Here is an 18,669-nt window from a genome sequence, read left to right on the forward strand (position 1 = left end):
CTGACCAAAGAAACATTATATGAGAAAATCAGAAATGAATATTTTATTAAAGAAGCTAAACCTATTAAAGACAATAAATCCCCCTCTTTCGCATTCATACCACCACCGCCCTCCAGGGGCGTAACTATAATTGGGCAAGGGGAGACAGTTGTCTGGGGGCCCACTGCCTTGGGGGGCCCTCCCAGAGGCAAGTCACATGACTGACTCCTCCAGCCGCACACCCACCCGGGCTTCTTTCAGTTGTATTCATCCTCCGAAATTGAGGTGAGTGTTAAGACCTGGAGCTACCAGAACAGCATGTCTTTCTTTAGTACCATTAAATGACTGGCATCGTACACAATTTACAAAACCTTTAAAAATAATAATTTAGGATCATGTCCTATTGTTGCACATAGGAGATAGATAGATAGATAGATAAAATTTTACTATGCTTTTTGTTACCACTATTCAGCCTCATTTAAGATTTCTTTACTTCATATTTTAAAATCTTGTCTCTGGGCCCACTCCAACCTTGCTATGCCCCTCCCTCCCTGCCTCCCTCCCTCCCTCTCTTTCTCTCCTGCCCCTCCTGAAACAAGGGAAGATACTATGAATTTGGCAATAAATGACCAAATTGCACATTCACAGGCAGAAGTGACCAAACAACCAAACAGCACATTCACAGAACAGAAATAATTTTGCTACACTATTAAGCAAATATTTCAATGTAGTAGAAACACAATTAGTACGACTGATATTACCACAGATAAAATAATAGCTTGGTCAAAACAAAATCACCAGTGTGTTTTATTGTTAACATTTCTGTGATACATTCTTATCATGCAAAGTGCTTCATGATTTCCGTTGATTACTTGGAATATTTTGGTGTCTGAGGCAGAAAATTTCTCTCCGCTTGGCAGTAAAGTGCAATAGTAAATAATTGTCTATGTGCTGCCCTTTAATGGTGCCCTCAGATGCGTCTCCTGAGGTGACTGCCCCAGCCCTCCTATTGATTTAACCTTGAAAAAATGTGTGGTATGTTAGATAGAAATGTTGAGCTTTGTGTTCAAGGAGAAATTTGAACCTGGGCCTCACATCCAAGCCTAACATTCTTCCCAGGGCTCCACAATAGTTCTGCTCAGCAGGGCATACATATCAGACATTCCTGCAGGTTTCTGTTGTGTATGGTTAAGCTCTGCAGACGCAAGAGTGCTTTGACCTACTTATCTTCAGGAAGTAAAGCTGACGATTACATCTTTCTTCTATGGAAAGTCAGAATGTGTTAGAACACAGTCTCCATGGCAAATGATTATGTTGCAAGTCACCTGTTGGAATCTGGAACTAAGTTATTATTTAATCTGAGTCATCATTTGACTTTACATTCTGGATTGATTTGTTTGATGCTGGTGCAGTTTTGTAAGTGTCAGAAATTTGAGGAGGCTGTCATTTTTTCTTGGAATGACACTATATCATAATGGTGGGGAGAGGAGAGCTGGTGGAGGCAATTCCCCACTGCAGGGGGTGCAGCTCAGAGAAGCATTCTGGTGTGGCAGTAGTGGAGGTAAGCACCTATTAATTTACACTTAAAGGTGCCTCTCGCTGCCCCCCTGGCAGTGCCCATACCGGCCGCTGCTGCTCAAGCATATTCCTGCCCTCTTTTGCAATGGTGATGGTCCTCCTGACAGGTACTTGCTGGCATCCATCGTGTTGCCCCCCAGGAAGCCCTAGACCAATACTATGTAGCAACATGACACAATATCATTATGAGTGGCTTCTGGGGGAAAATTGGGAACATCTTTTGTTGTTGTTGTAAGATGTCATCTCAGAATGATGCTGCATCATGATATAGTGTGATTCTGAGAAGAAAGATTTCCATAATAGAGAAATTACAACTCAGTCTTACTCTGAGGCCCTATTTGCCCTACAAACTTATCAGTTTCATATAGGAACTGTCATGGCTTCCCTGATGACTCCTAGGATGTGTAGTATGATTCAGTGAAAGAATTATGTTATGTTTTTGGTGGCCAGGTATGTACAAACACATCAAAAATGTAATCAGGCACTGTATGGCTTGTGCTGTATGTGACAAATCGCAGAAGAATTTTACCGCCCCCTTGACTCCAGTAGAGTATCCCAATGATCCCTGGGGAAAACTTGCTCTGGATATAGTGGGGCCTTTTAATAGCCAACCTGCAAAACAAAGATTTGTTATAGTGATGGTGGATTACCATTTCAGGTGGCTAGAAGTTTCATTTGCTGACAAAATTACTACAAACAAGGTGATCCAGTTCATGGCTACAGTTTTTGTGAGATGAGCAAAAGAACTAGTGACTGGCAATGGGACATAGTTTACCTCATTTGAAATGGAACAATATTAGCATAACCATGAGATAAAATGCAAGACTCTTTCCTTGCACCATCCTCGAGGGAATGGCTTAATGGAAAGAATGAATAGGTTAGTGAATAAGTTAGTGAACCCTACACAACAACAACCATGGTAAGAGGCAATCCATGAAACTATTTGCTTATTGAACTACTCCCCATTCTACTAGAGGAAAACCACCATTTGAACTACTGAGAGGACTCAAAGCTATCACTAACCCAATGGCAGCAACTGATTGGACCTTCGATGCCATCTCACCCTGAGGATGCAGATTCATGATCGGGTACAGGAGAAGCAACAAAAATATAAATTGCTTGTGGATCAGAAACAGGGTGGGAAACAGGGAATGTTCCAGGTGGGGAACTTTGTTCAGGTATGGTAGGCTTATAAAGTGAGAAAAGGATGTTTCCAATATTCAGGACCAAAACAAATAATTGAAATCCTAGGAGATTCTGTCATATTGGATGATTGAAAGAAATGGTACAGAAATGGCATACTTTTCAGCATGCAAACAATGAAACAAGTGGGAAGGAAGTCTAATCTCAAGACAGGAACTGAAGAGGAATTTGATCATGCCTCCAGTTTTGACTTCACAGATGAGGCTAATGAAAGCGATGGACAATTCTTGGTACCAGAAGAAAAATCACAAACAGCTCCTGTGCTAGAAAACCCTGAACTTAGTAGAAGTATGTGTGACGGGAGACCACCTAGACTTCAAAACTTTGTCACTGAATTTTAAATCCATTCGATTTTGATTGTTATAAAGGGGAGAGATGTGTTGTATTCTATCTAGTAATCTGTTGTGTTTTGCTGTTTGGAAGTTTGTCCCAGTGAGGGTCCTGTAGAGAGTGTGTGGACTGGAATCAGAAATAAAATGGAGGGAAAGGAGAAGGAGAAAAATTGAGTTGCTTCTGAATAAAGTTTTAATCAAACCAGCATAATATTTCTTTGTGTTTCTAAGGGAAGCAGCTATTTAAAAAAAAACGCACACACAACCCTACATTTTTTCCAGACTTCTTGTAAAGATGCAATGACTGTGAGGCCAAACCAGTTCAAGCAATATGGATACATGTGGATTGATTCTCTAGCTAAGTCTCCAGCAGCTGCCTGGGAAAAGTCAAGCTGATTTTTCTCCTGGGACACTTCCATGCTGACAACAGGAAGTTAGCTATTTAGATCATGTCAGTCTCACTGTCCTCCTGTCAGCCTTGTTTCTGGGCAGGAGCAGTGCCACTGAAGTCCAGAGCATGTCAGATATGGTGCATGCAGACATGTCCTCTGTCAGTAATCACAAGCTTGTGAAATGACCTAGTATCTGTTCTCTTCACATGTTTCATGAATGAATACTGAAAAATGTGTTGATTCTCCCTCTCCCCTGGAGATCTTGACTGATTGTCTTAATCACTAATATAGTGAGTTGACAAGGAAGTCATCAGCATCACAGAAGCTGAGAATTCCTCATCTGGATAGATAGGAATGAAGAGCAGAATCAAGACTTAATTCTTCTGCTCGGTGTATTGGAATCACCTGAAAGCATATATATTGTGGCACTGTGTATTATCAAGCAAGAATCCCTTCAGTAATGTCAGCTAAGTTCAGGCCGTTATGGTAATGAACCAGGTTGATCACTGACCAGTTCTAAAACCAAGGAGACAGAGAGGACATCAATGACGTGTGCTATTAGTCACTTTGCACACAGAGCAAATATGGTTGCTCTGACCTGCACCTTAGCAACCAGCTGGAGGTTGACCAAACAAGGGAATTTCATAGGAACCCAAATTAAGAAGAGAATTGTTCAATCCAGAGCAAATTAAAAGATTGCTGACTTGAAACAAACTGGGAATTGCACCTATTTTGTCACCACTAGTTTGTTCACACTAGTACTGAAGCAAATATTTTAATTGAACTTTACTGTTCCTCCCCTAAAACATATTCAGCATTCAGATTAACAAAGCACACATGCAGCAACACTGAGTGCATGCTATAGGAAAGGGCAGTTTTAATCAACTTCCCCTCCCTTCTGCAGCTGACTGTGATTCCTGAAAATATGTCCCTGAGGGTCACACAGCCCTCAGGGACATATTTTAAAGAGTCACCATTGAACAAAGGAGGTAGGGAAGATCAAAACAACAATCACTATTCCCCCATAAGTGCATTCTGTGGATTAACTGCACCAGTGTTTCACTAATCTGGATGTTGGCCACCCATACAATATAATCCATAATCTAACATGGGTTTAGATATGCTTGTGCACTGTGGACCCATCACCATATAAAGCCCACACCTCCTTGAAGCCTTGAGGATCTCCCCATCACCACTCACTAAACCAGGGCCCAATGGTGACTTACTGTACAGTGATGGGGAGCAGTGGCAGCTGCAGATCCTCCTCTTCCACCTGTACTGTAGGTGCTATTATACAATCCACAGATTTTTGATTCCAACATACCCACACTCACACCCAGGCAGCATCAAGGTACCTCTTGGAATTATAAAATGGCACCCCAATGGGAAAAGGGTGATCTCCAGTTGCTGGTGCTCCCCTCCCCCACTGTTGCTCAGTAAGCCAGGGCCCAGTCAAAAAGGCATACTGGATGGCAGTGGGAAGTAGTGGCAGCAGCAGATGCAAGTCCTCCTCTGCAGAGGACCTACGTTCATCGGCTGTCAATTATCTTCCCACAATGATGCACAGCTGGGAAAACTAACCAGGCAGGAGATGAAAGCAAGTCCTCCTTCAGTGTTATCACTGTGGCTCTGGGCAGCAGCCCAAAGAAGGGACTTGTGTCCAGAAACTGGGCAGTGGATGCACTGCCCAGTTTCTGGACACAAGGGGGGAATGGAATGGTGTGTACCTGCACCAGCAGGGACCCCCACAGGGCTTTGTCCAAAGGCCCCCCCAAACCTGCCACTGACCCTGCATATATAGCAATAGCAATAGCACTTACATTTATATACTGCTCTATAGCCGGAGCTCTCTAAGCGGTTTACAATGATTTTAGCATATTGCCCCCAACATTCTGGGTACTCATTTTACCGACCTCGGAAGGATGGAAGGCTGAGTCAACCTTGAGCCCCTGGTCAGGATCGAACTTGTAACCTTCTGGTTACAGGGCGGCAGTTTTACCACTGTGCCACCAGGGACTGTGAGGAGCCAGGAGCAAAACTGGAAACTGCTCTGGGGCGAGGAGGGTAGAGACTGATTCACCACTGTCTCATCACAGAGAGATTTGGCACTGGGGGAGAGGAGTTAAGATAAAGATTGAGCTGGTTGCAGATCCTTTTGATAATGAGTACCCCTGCAGCCCTTGTTTTATCAACAGTGTGCATCTTGTGTCTTAGTTCCTGTGAACAATTAGAAGTCCTCTACATTCTATTCTACAAGCTTGTAAATATGCATGCCTCCTGGTGAAATGGTTGTAATGACCTCAGTGTTTACACAAAATCTGTAGAAGAAAGAAGAGGGCAAGTGGAGAGCGAGAGGGGCTGTTCTATCTCAGGCAAAGAGGCAATTGCCAACAACCTGTCATTAAACAATGGAGATGAAGGTGCTGAAACTCTTTCTCCCTCCTTTATTTATTGCTCGTACACTCACAGAAAGGAGTATTTATCGCAGACCACCCAAACTGTAGAGTTTGACAGAGAAAGATCTCCATATGCTTGGGATTTAGGGAAGGGTGTGTGTGTGTGTGTGTGTGTGTGTGTGTAATACTTACATGTTCAAACATTATGGCCATCACTGTCAGTAGTGTCACAAGATTGTGGCCAAAGAAGCATCTGCTTCAGGGGCAGTGTGGACAGGGTTACAGATTGGGCCCCAAAGATGATGTCATGCTTTGTCAATGCCGCCTTTTCAATTTGGATAATAAGGTGGTAGGTATATATATATATATACCTACCACCTTATTATCCAAATTGAAAAGGCGGCATTGACAAAGCATGACATCATCTTGACATTGACAAAGCATGACATCATATATATATATAGTATTTAGACAAATTACTAACCAACACAATTATGAAAACTGGAATGTCACACTGGGAGGCAGAGTGGGACATGTGTGCTCATGACCTTAATTTTGTGGTGGGTAGAGCCAGTCAGATATAGAATCCAACTGGTCCTATCTGAACAATGAGACTGTAGGACTTCAGCAGTGGCACTTTTTGTAGGTACGTAACGGTCCTATTCAGAGCATACAGATGTCTGTACACTCGTATATGTTTTTGTGTGAATGACTGTATCTGTGTTCATTTTAAAAGTGATCCTGGGGACAGATCCCTCAACTGCATGGTGCAGACAGGACATGTACTGCTATATCTGTGTTCAACATATCATGTGAATAACTGTACCTATGTACAGGTCTGTACCTGTGTACTGTGTACACTCATAGTATGAGGGTGAAATGTAATGTGGGAATAGGTCTAGCCATTTATAACACCACCTCCCTCTCCCTCTCCCCCCCTCTCTCTCACACACACATACACACCCCGCAAAAGAAGTGTTTGCCCCAGGCATAGATATGACTAACTACAGCAGTAACTTTGGATTCAACATAATATTTCTGTTGCCTGCTGATTGTTCATTTTCCATGGCCAGCCAGACCTTAGTGTTAGAACTGGATGTTGTAGAATCAAAAATGGTCTATCCTGTGAGGGGATTTTGTGGGTTGTGAATCAGTTGCCCTAAGTGTAGGAAATAAGCCTAAGAAAAAGAAGACACAATTGTGTGGCAGGCATGGAATTTCCCTTACTAACTGTATACCTTCCTCTGCATAGGTGACAACACTTCACACAACTGGAGTTTTCCTGTGTCTGCTTTGCAGATGGGTATGGGTTCAGAATGAGTGATTCAACTGTGTAGCTGTGGCCTGAAGCTTTTAATGTTAATAGAATTCCAAATCCATATAGCTTTTATAAACCCTTTGGCACGGGTGGTTCATTAAATCTTGGTACTGCTGAATAATTATACCAAAACGAAGCACAGACTAGTTTTCTGAGTTCAAAATGATACATTTTGACGGTGCTTGTTTGTCATAGCTGAAGCTTACTATGCATATTGAGTATGGCTCTAATGCATATATGCAGATTCCTAGCTTAAACCTGAATTTCAGGCTTAAAGCAGGAGGATTCCTAACTTAAGCCATGCCTCACTGATGGTGCCTGAACGCAACCCAGCATTTGCAGGAAGAATATTTTGCCAGCTACTTTTGGTTCTACAAGGTGCTACTGACGTCTGCCTTGGCTTCCATGTTCACATATTTATCAAAGGAAGCAGGAAGATGGCAAAGGACAGCCTGTGATCAGAAAACCCTGAGCACAGTAGAAACTTCAAAAAAGCAGGAGACAGACCATGCTTCCAGAGTGAGGAGGTGGGATTAAACTGCTCCCAGGGCCTGTGTGTTGACCCTCAATTTTGCTGTCTCTTTGATCTCAACACAGAGGGCTCCCAAAGCTTTACAAGCACAGCTTAACATCATTTGCACAAAGTCCCTGGCTCTTTCAGGGAAGATCCTTGCCTAAGCTCATGCTGAGAGTACTATTAGTAATTGATCGACAGCCCAAACGTAAGGCCTTCTGCATAAGCACATACACTCTTAGTACCGTTGGCAACAATAAAGCCATGCTAGTGTGACATCAGAAATGTATTTAGGATTTGATGTAGAAGGTGACAGGTTTCTAACATTTAATTTTTTAATATGCAAGTGAAGTACCATATATGTATGTTTGCATCTAAGCTCTCAAACAGCGGAAGTTTACTCCAGAACAGCAATGGCTTCAACAATAAAATACTTCCCTTGTAAAATCTGCACCCACGTCAGTTTACTCCCTATTCAGCAGTGCAGATGAGTGAAGAACCTTTCCGCTGAATTTATTGCTGGAATATACTGCTTTCAGAGTGTATGGATGAGCACATCCTTAAATACAAAAATCCAGTGAAACAAGACTAAAGAGGAAGTTCAACTGAAGCCTGTTAGGTTAAAAAGAAATATTCTTCTTCAAACAAAAGTATTGTTTTAGACCTGTGTATGAAATAAGGCGTTATTCCAGGGAAGAAATATAGACATAGTCTATCCTGCCACAGGCAAGGTTTACATGGATATGAAGTTTACATTTTGCCTTGTTAAAGAATCCTGTAAACAATTATTTCATCTTCTTAGTGGTGTGTCCTGTTTCTGGAACACTCTTGCCATCATTCTACTGTGGAGGAATCTGCCCTTTGCCTTTATGAAAAGGGATAACAGCAAGCCCCTTTTGTTCCCCCTTTTTATATCTCCTGAATGGATGGCATACAGTTATGGTCCAAGGAGGGGTTTCAGATCAAGAACCTTTTGTAAAGTTCTGGCTTGAAACAAGCCAGATTTAACCATTTTTAGCCATCTCCTTGCCCCCCTCAAATTCACCAAAACTCAGAGGAGTGACCAATAGCTTTGAAAAACAACACAGAGTCTTGCCAATGTGGACTTAGTGTGTGCAAATTTCATAACTGTATGCCCATCCATTCCGGAAATATAAAGTGGGGAGGGGGCAAATGAGGCATGATGTTACCCCTTTTCATGAAGGCAAAGGACAGATTCCTCCGCATGCTGACAGAATGATGGTCCAAGGAGGGTCTTCAGTTTCAGAAATGTTTGTAAAGTTCTGGCTTGAAACAAGCCAGATTTCACAATTTTTAGCCATTTTAAAACAAAAATTTCACCAAAAATATTCACCAAAAATCAAGGAATTGGTCGATTCTCTTCAAATTCACTACAGGAGGTCCTGACCTCCTTATCAATGCGTACATCAAGTTTCAAGGCTCTAGGGCCAACCAGTGCTTGTTTTTTTAATTTCCTGTTTCACCTCTATGGGGGAAAATCCTGTTTTTTTAAGGTTTTAAAGTGGCGGTTTCCATCATTTTGTAGTTCAGATCTCCGAACATGTCTCCTGACATGAATTCTGACTTGTTGACATCATATTGGATATTTCCAATCTGATATCAGAACGTCAATGTCGGATCTGAAATGTTAGATTTTTATTTTTTTACTGTTTTTGCAAATTTTGGATGAAATCTGACATTTCTGATCCAACTTTGCATAGGCCTTTCCTTAAGCGTTTTTCATCAATGCTGAATTGTTTTAATGCTGCCTTCATCTGCTGCTCTTTTAAAATTCTTTTATGTCTTTTGTATCATATTTTATCATTTTAACTTGTAAGCTGCCCTGGAAATTGTTATATTGAAGGGCAACACACACTTTTTTTTAGAGTAAATAACATGTGATGCTGGTGGTTGGAAACTGGAATGTCAAAGTTGGGAAAGGTAAGGAGGAAATCACAGTTGGCCTATATGGCCTAGGAAACAGGAATGAAGCAGGAGAACGATTTATTAGTTTCTGCCAAGCCAATGATCTCTTCATTGCTAACACATTCTTCAAACAACCAAAGTGGCGCCTATATACATGGACATCACCAGATGGAGTACACAGAAATCAAATTGATTACATTATTGTTGCAACAAGGTGGAAGAGCTCCGTTATAACAGCAAAGACATGGCTGAGGGCCAATTGTAGAACTGCTCATGAACTGCTCATGCGCAAGTTCCAAGTCAAGCAAAAAAACCAAAGCTATCCAGCTTCCATGATATGATCTTGAGAATGTACCCACCATTTTCAAGGAGAACATCAGGAACTGCTTTAAAGTTCTGAACCTTATTGATAGGGAACCAAAGGAACTGTGGAATGATTTCAAAGTTGTTAAGGATGAATATGAAAAGAGACTGCCAAAGACCAAGAAACAGAAGAAAGCAAAATGGATGTCAGAACAGACGGTGGAAATTGCTAGGAAGAGGAGAGAAGCCAAAGTCAAGAAAGATAAAGACCTCAGGAAGGAACTTAATAGGGAATTTCAGAAAGCTGTTAGAAGAGACAAGGAGCAATACTACAATGACATCTGTAAAGACCTTGAGGATGGAAATAGATAAGGAAAAACTAGGCATGTTTTCCAAAAGATCTCTGAACTCAGAGGGAGGTTCCCACCTCAAATTGGTACATTAAGGGATGCCAAAGGACAGATAGTAACTGACTCAGAGAAGATCAAACAGAGATGTAAGAAGTATACTGAAAATCTGTACAGCAGGGACGTCAACATCCAAGATACTCTAGAAGATATTCTCTACTTGCAAGAACCTCTAGTACAGGAAAATGAAGTTAGATCAGCACTCCGGTCATTACCAAGTCGGAAGGATACAGGAATTGATGGAATAGCTACAGAAATATGGCAGGCAACAGAAGACGAATCAGTCAAGGTTCTAACCAAACAATGCCAGCAAATTTGGAGAAGAACACAGTGGCCAAGAGATTGGAAGAGGGCAGTCTACCCATACCCATAGCAAAGAAAGGAGACTTAACAGATTGCGCAAACCACTGCACAATATCCTTAATTTCACATGTTAGCAAAATAATAGGATCATCCAACACAGAGTAGAGCCCTATTTGGAAAGAGAGATGCCATATGTTCAAGCTGGTCTCAGAAAAGGCAGAGTAACTAGAGACATCATTGCTGATGCATGCTGGACAACTGAAAAAGCCAAAGAATACCAGAAAGAGGTCAATATGTGCTTTATGGACTACAGAAAAGCCTTCAATTGCATCAACCACATCAAGTTGTGGAATATCCTTAAGAAAATGGGTGCAAAAGCTGGACTTTGAAGAAGCAAGATAAAAAAAGCATTGACGCTTTTGAACTTTGGTGTTGGACAAGACTTTTGAGGATAACATGGACAGTCAGGAAAACAAACAAATGGATCCTAGAACAAATCAATCCAGAATTTTCACTTGAGGCACAAATGACTAGGCTCAAACTGTCATACTTCTGACACATGATGCGAAGACCCAGCTCCCTTGAGAAGTCTATAATGCTGGGGAAATTTGAATGAAAGAGAAGAAGAGGATGACCAGCAGCAAGGTGGATGGACTTGATTACGACAGCAATGAATGCAGCACTGAGAGACCTTAAAGGCCAAGTTGAAGACAGACCATCATAGAGAGAATCTATCTATGTTGTTGCTAAGAGTCATCAGTGACTTGATGGCGCTTCAGCAATCAATCAATCAATCAATCAATCAATGCATTTCATAATTGTATATAATGGTCATGTCTGCATGACTGAAAAAGACATATATATTGTTGATGAAGGCTTAACTCTGCCATAAAGACAGATTAGACAGTTGCCAGGACACAAGTTACACAACAAGCCAGGAGCATGTTCCCTCTGACAGGGATTCCCAGATGTTTTTCACTACAATTCCCAGCATCCCCAGCTGCAATAGTCTTTGGCTGGGGATTATGGGAGTTGTAGACAACAACATCTGGGAATCCCTGTTACAGAGAACACTGGCAAGGAGACCCATTCTCAGCATCCAGAGACAAGCAGCCAGGTCTGGCATCAATGATCAGCATAACTGGGCAGTTGCTATGGTCCCAGGGTCCCAGAAGGGCCCACTACTGATCCATGAGACCACCTCTGTGCCTACTGCCTTCATGTGGTAGTGGTGGACTGACTCTGTTCATGTGTTTAGGACAATGTAGGGTTAGTCTTGATTATCAGCATATCTGTAATTGAGTTTATTATCATAGTATTTCCCAGAGGCTGGAAGGTTATGGAAATAAACACCATTTAGTTCAGTGGGACTTACTTTCAAGTAAGCATTTACATACGTTTGTGTATATTTTATCCCCATCCCTGGAAAAAGTCCTGAGTACACAGCTATTTAAGCATGTACACAAAGCTGTTCACAAACTTCCTCTGCAGAATCTGCTGGAGAGTTTTGAGTTTTGTAACTCCAATTGGCCCTGATACTATGGTAGTTGATTGATTGATTAAGTGCTGTCAAGTCGGTTTCGAGTCTTAGGGGCCACATAGATAGATTTTCTCCAGGATGACCTGTCTTCAACTTGGCCTTTAAGGTCTCTCAGTGCTGCATTCATTGCAGTCCTAATCCAGTTAATCCACCTTGCTGATGGCCGTCGTCTCCTCCTCCTCCTCCTCCTCTTTCCTTCAACTTTTACCAGCATTATGGACTTCTTAAGGGAGCTGGGTTTTCGCATAATGTGTCTGAAGTATGATAGTTTGAGCCTGGTCATTTGTGCCTCAAGTGAAAATTATGGTAGTAGTTTGTTACTTCCATAATTGGTTTACTAAAAGTATGGCAGTAGTTTGTTTTTAAACATTTCTTCAGACACAGCAGGGATGGGGAGTGGAGTAGAATGGATGGATAATACCAAAAATTTCAACAGAGATCACCACTGCCATTCTCCACACATCTTGTGCTGGGATTTTCTGGGACAGATTTAGATATGCAGCATCACGTCTTTCAGACTTTCCTGTTTGGGCAATCCAATCCAGTGGATTTATAATCAGGATTCAGTAGCTTCGTTTCAACAGCTGTCAAAAGGCAAGTCGTTTCTGGCAGAACACTTTGCAGTGCCTTTCCATTTACAAGTAGCAACAGCCTTATTTCTTGGAACCTGTGTGTTGTTGTTCTTCATGCAGTATTTCCTGGAGATCCAGCAAATAAAGCTTCAATAGAGCCACGCCTTGATATCAGAACATATTGTTTGCCATGAGATGGTGAGTTTGAATCTTCTCCTAAGTGATTACAATATTTCCTGTCTCTACCTTTTTTCTGGACATAGGAAATGCAGTCCTATCATTCTGAGGTTTATTTCTAAAACAGAAGTGATCAAGAAGTGATGGCTGGCATCAGGAGCAGCTGGTGTGGGTGTGTCGAGAGTCACCTTTAAGCACGAAGTAATAGGTGCTTACCTCTCTGGTGCTTACAGCGGCTGCTCCAGGCTGGCATGCTAATGAGGCCAAGTGAGGGAGCCATCTGAAGTGGTCACTAGGCAGAGAGAAGAAGAGTGCTGGGCTAGAGCAGAGTGCCACTCTAGCCTAACACTCTACTCCCTTCAGAGCCAAATTAGGACATGCTGAGGCCCTAAGCTATATCAAACGTACAAGGCCCCACAACATTACAAAATGGGTCAGATGTTCTGTCCCAGCACGTTGCTCCCACCCCCACCCCCACCCCTGCCCATTGCACTATCCATGGTTACAGCAGGGTTTGTCTGAAGAAGTGGACGCTGCCTGTAAACGTGATGGCAGCAAGTTGGTCTAAACTGAGCCCTGGTCTAATTAAAAAAATTGCTCTAATCTAGTGATTTCTGTACCGTTTTAAAATAGCAATAGCAATAGCAATAGCACTTACATTTATATACCGCTCTATAGCTGGAAGCTCTCTAAGCGGTTTACAATGATTTAAAAGTCAATATCTATTATATATTTTGAAGCATTTCTTTGTATGTATGTATGTATGCATGTATGTTTGTTGTGTGAAATAAAGTAATACCGCCAAATAGCTGAATGAACCACTTTTTACTCTGGACTATGCTCAGTGAATATTTGGCAGCAAACATTGGGTCTAATGGATGGTAATTTCTTGATATTATTTTAGCAATAGCAATAGCACTTACATTTATATACCGCTCTATAGCCGGAGCTCTCTAAGCGGTTTACAATGATTTAGCATATTGCCCCCAACATTTCTGGGTACTCATTTTACCGACCTCGGAAGGATGGAAGGCTGAGTCAACCTTGAGCCCCTGGTCAGGATCGAACTTGTAACCTTCTGGTTACAGGGCGGCAGTTTTTACCACTGCACCACCAGGGGCTCTGGTGCTCTTTAGGGGAACCCCTTTGTTGTTAGGGGTTCAAATCTTACCTCTGACTTGTACTCAGTTTGTACCCTTAGGCAAGTCACTTATCTTTAAGCCTGATTTGTGTACCTTATCTAAAATGGATGATGCAATATTGTGTTTGAAACTCAGACTCTAGTTCTACTTTGTTGCTTTGGGCAAGTCTGTTCTCCAACCAGATCAACCTGTTTTCAAAAAACGGTCAGCCAAGTGCCCCAGGAAACATACAAGAAGAGCACAAGGTTAAATCTGTCCCCTTGCTGATTGTCTGCAACATCTGGTATTCAAAGGTAAGTTGCCTCTGAATATGGAGGTTCTATTTAACTATAACGGCACATCAGGGGGTGTTTCATGGGTAGAACTGAGGTTGAGCTATGAGCTGCCAATTCACCGGATTTCTAAAAATCCTTCTTTCTGATCTCCCCCTCATATATGATCTATTACTGACCTGTGTACAAGACAGACTTCCTGGCAGCCATCTTCTTGTTTGTCCAAAAGTGTCTCATTTCCCAATCTTAGTTTACAATGTTCTCTTTCTCTTGCCTTACGTTATCCTTTTCTTGTTTCCTCTGCATCTGGGAACTGACTTGAAGGTCTTCCTGTTCCTTTTAGAGCAAAGTGACCCCCAGAGGCTTTTAAATGTTAAACTTTGATGGGAAGAAAAACTCTCATTTGGAAATTCTGCATGTATCATAGCTGAACTACTGTCCTTCGATCCTTCTGCTGGATTAGAAGAAGGGTTTAACTGACTGAAGTTTTGTCATCCGCTCAGAACAGATATTGGTTGCTCTTCTGTTTGCTCTTTGCTGACAGACGATGTGAACACACAGTAACAACAAGGGTATGAATCCCAAATATTCCACCCTCTCTCCCCATCTACTTTTATCTGTTTTGGTGGGAAGCTCTTTGAGAGCAGCAGTCGTGCTAGAGGAGGGGATCTTCCTCCCAGCACTGGCACAAAGGGGCACCTTACCCTCCTGCTTGGGCAGAGACCATCACTGGATTAACAGCATCCAACTCTGCTGTGAAGCATGCATCTGTGGGCATAAGTACTTTTTCAAGTAAGGTCTCCTAGCTCCTTAGAGCTAGCTCCTTAGAGCTATTTCACAGCCCTATATTGTATAGGTCAGGAACTGCAGTAAAAACACTCTGTTTAGAGACGCATGAGCAGAGTTTTGTGGTGCACTCTACTTGCCTCATATAGGGTGAAGCCAGGGGCGTAACTAGGTTGGAGTGGGCCCTGAGACAAGATTCTTAAATGGCCCCCCCGCCGAGAATTTTTTTATTAATAATAATAATAATAAAATAAAAAAAATTGATTTCTATACCGCCCTTCCAAAAATGGCTCAGCGCGGTTTACAAAGAGAAAAAGGTGCCTCTTTGCCCAGTTAGCAGGGGACTTTTATTCTCACATTTCTGTCCTCATTCAAAACATACAAAAAACAGATGTACAAAATTGAGCAAATGAGAAGAGAAGAATTATATGGGAGTAAAACCTTTTTTAAAAGGAGTCAGGAAGCGCATCTTTGGAGGCTCAAATGGATACCTTTCAGGCACAACTATTTCCAAGTCAAAAATTCCTTTTTCATATGGTGTATTTGCAAAACCAAGGATTTGAGCTTGAAGTTCATCTAAGCGACTTCCAGTCTGCCAGCATGTAATACCCGGTGGTGGCTCTGTGGACAGCAGATGCAGCTCCCTTTTCAATGGTGAAACTCTCTGCATTGTGTTCCGTTTTCGAAGAAGAGCTCTAAGAGCGGAGCCGAATGCGCTCAGGGGTGTAGCAAGGTTGGAGTGGGCCCTGAGAAGAGATTTTAAAATGCCCTCCCCCCCAAAGTGCAGGGCCTCCACACACCCCAGGCTTCCAAGGATTTAAGTCTGATATTTCAAAATAAGTATGCTGCCAAGAAATACATTTCACTGAATACACACACACACACTTCACAATATATAGTGATATACATTGAATACTATATATTTGTGCTACTTTTAATGCCTAGAACACACTAGAAACACTAATTATTAAAATGGGCCCCTTGCTGCAGATTAGCAAAGGAGACTTTCAACCATGCAGGGTGAGCCTATGTTTGTTTTCTCAGAATTCGGAACAAATTCAGTAAAGTTCGATTCCAGGAGGTTTTTCACACGAGGCTTTTAAAGCCCTTTAACACACATCTCCTCTGGAATAGAGGTGCTGCATTCACATGTTGGCCAGATTTGCCCTAAGGGGAAAAAATATAAAAGCACAACACATGCGTCACTGTTCTCACTCACATCTCAGTTCTCACTCAGACCTGGGTTGCAAAACAACTTGAACATAAGTGTATTTATGAATTAATTAATTAATTAATTAATACATAAATAAATTTGTTCCAGAAGTTTTTGTAATTTCCTGCTATGAAACAAGCCACTTATAGGATTTTTTAGAGGTTTTTTTAAGCCAGCAAATTTTCCAATCAGTTTTAAATTAAATATTCAGAGACTTCTCAGTCTCGTCTCCCCCAATCAAAGCCCTATGGCAAGCAGTTCCCTATATAGGGGTGGGGTGGGGGTAACCACAAAAAGGAATTCACATTCTACCTGGCAAAGGCTGAGCTGTCTGGCCTGGGCAGAAGAGGGTCTGCTGCAGAGAGCTGTAGTGGCCACTCTGACTGCCAGCCTTCTTCCTGGGGCTTGCCAGCCTACTCGAGTTCAGGCTTGACTGAGGCCTACACGGAGGCCTCCCTGGAAGCCCTGCCCACCCACCGATCAGCTGAGAGGCGGCAGGGAGAAAAGCAGCTTGCCTGCTGCTTTGATTGCCGACCAGGACGACAAGCAGGAGAGGGGGCAAACAGGGCAAGTGGCTGAAGGGTCTTGGGGCTGGGCAGGGGGCAATGGGGAGTCATGTGAGGTGTCTCTGGGGGGCCCCTCAAGGCAGTGGGGCCCCGAGATGACTGCCTCCCCCTGCCTAATGGTAGTTACGCCCCTGGGTGAAGCCATTATGGGGTAACCTGAGAGACACACACCACCATGGTTAAAGCACTGAACAGGTCCAGGCAGCTTAAAACCAATTACTTCTTCTTAACAAAATCGTGGATCAGGCTACCTGTTTCTTCTTTCTTTCATGTTAATTGGCAGCCCATCAAGATCAATAGAGTGTCAGCCATTCCCAGTCTTAAATTTCTGTTATACTGGAAACATTGCTGCTTTGAATATCCACAAAGCTACTGTTACTGCCATCAGCACAGCTTTTCTTCTGTTTTCTCTTCAGATTTACTTTCTCCCCCTAGTCTTCAGATGGAGCAGGGCTGAGAGAGACTCCTGCCTGCAACCTTAGAGAAGCCGCTGCTAGTCTGTGTAGACAGTACTGAGCTAGATGGACCAAGGGTCTGACTCAGTATGTGGCAGATACCTATGTTCCCTATGTTCCTAAGTTAACTAAAAGCAGGTTAACTCTATGCCAAGGCCACTCTGCCCTCAGAGAGACCAAATCTCCCCATCCTCTCCTTTTGCAAAGGATAGCAGCCAGCTAATGCACCAATTAGCTCAACAGGTATAAGGCTTGTGGAGGTAAATCTCCCCATTCACAAACTAGGTTGAGTCAGCAATATGGACCTAGAGGTGCACCCACAGTACTGATTGGATTACTGGACCCTCCATCCATGCAGATTTGCTCTTCTCATGTCTATGAACTCCGTTTTCATGACAAAAGCCTTGGTATACCTCAGCAGTTCCCACATAGTTACATGCAGGAAGAAAGATCAGCAACAATGTAATCCTAGCCGATTCCACCGGAAAGGGTCAATTGGAATGTGCCCCACCCCCACCCCAGGATATGTCTTTGGCTATAAGAAGTCCCAATTATATGATCCAGTGTGCTCCTTGCAGTCTTTGTGCTCTTTATGCACCAGCTACTTTGGAGTTACCAGCAGCTTTGAGGGTGATTTACTGTCCACAGGCCACCATGCAAGGCTGTGTTCAGTACTTCGTGCCACTCTCCAGATCGGCTTTCTTGCCCAGCCTGATCTGCAGTCTTCCTCACTAACCTAGGAAGTTGGTTCCGTGGAGGAAGCACCCTCCTGGATTCACCTTTACCAACTAATTCCCTCCAATCTTGCACCCGCCTTGGCCCGAGCTCAGCTGTCCCTGAGGAACGAGGTCCTTCGGTTGCTCCAGGAGCCCAGAGGTCTCTTCATCTGGATCAAGTGATATGAGCATTTGTCCCTCACTGGGCCCAAATTCTAGCTCTGTTCCCTTCCTTAAATCCAACTGCCTCCCTCTCTAAAAAGCCTGTTTCTCTTGCCTGCTTGGGAACTTACACAATTAGGACTTTAAGCTAAAATGCCTCATTGCAGTTAAACATATTTTTGATAGTAATATTGCTTTAACCACACATTTCTTTCTGCTGTACCCCTGCCTACAATAAATACCTTCTTTTAATTTTGAAACTTAAATCAAATCTCAGTCCAATTCATTTCCTAGGTCCACAATGTTGCACAAATTTAATACTGATGTGAAATTGTCCTTTCTGAGCTAATTTCCCCACGCAAGCCTGAACATGAATTTAGGGGTGTTTGCCAATCACCCTGGGCAGTTTCATTAACT

At 42.6% G+C, this 18,669-nt stretch overlaps 1 long non-coding RNA gene across 1 annotated transcript; it reads right to left on the minus strand.

The window, feature by feature from the left end:
* Positions 1–762: 762 nt before the first annotated feature.
* On the minus strand, positions 763–16,774 carry LOC128339632 (uncharacterized). Its single transcript, XR_008313143.1, has 2 exons — positions 16,666–16,774; positions 763–2,169 (listed from the first exon to the last, which is right to left on the minus strand). It is a non-coding gene; the product is annotated as an uncharacterized LOC128339632 (long non-coding RNA).
* Positions 16,775–18,669: the final 1,895 nt, after the last annotated feature.

Source organism: Hemicordylus capensis, chromosome 1, assembly GCF_027244095.1.
Source record: "Hemicordylus capensis ecotype Gifberg chromosome 1, rHemCap1.1.pri, whole genome shotgun sequence".
Classification (NCBI taxonomy): Eukaryota; Metazoa; Chordata; class Lepidosauria; order Squamata; family Cordylidae; genus Hemicordylus; species Hemicordylus capensis.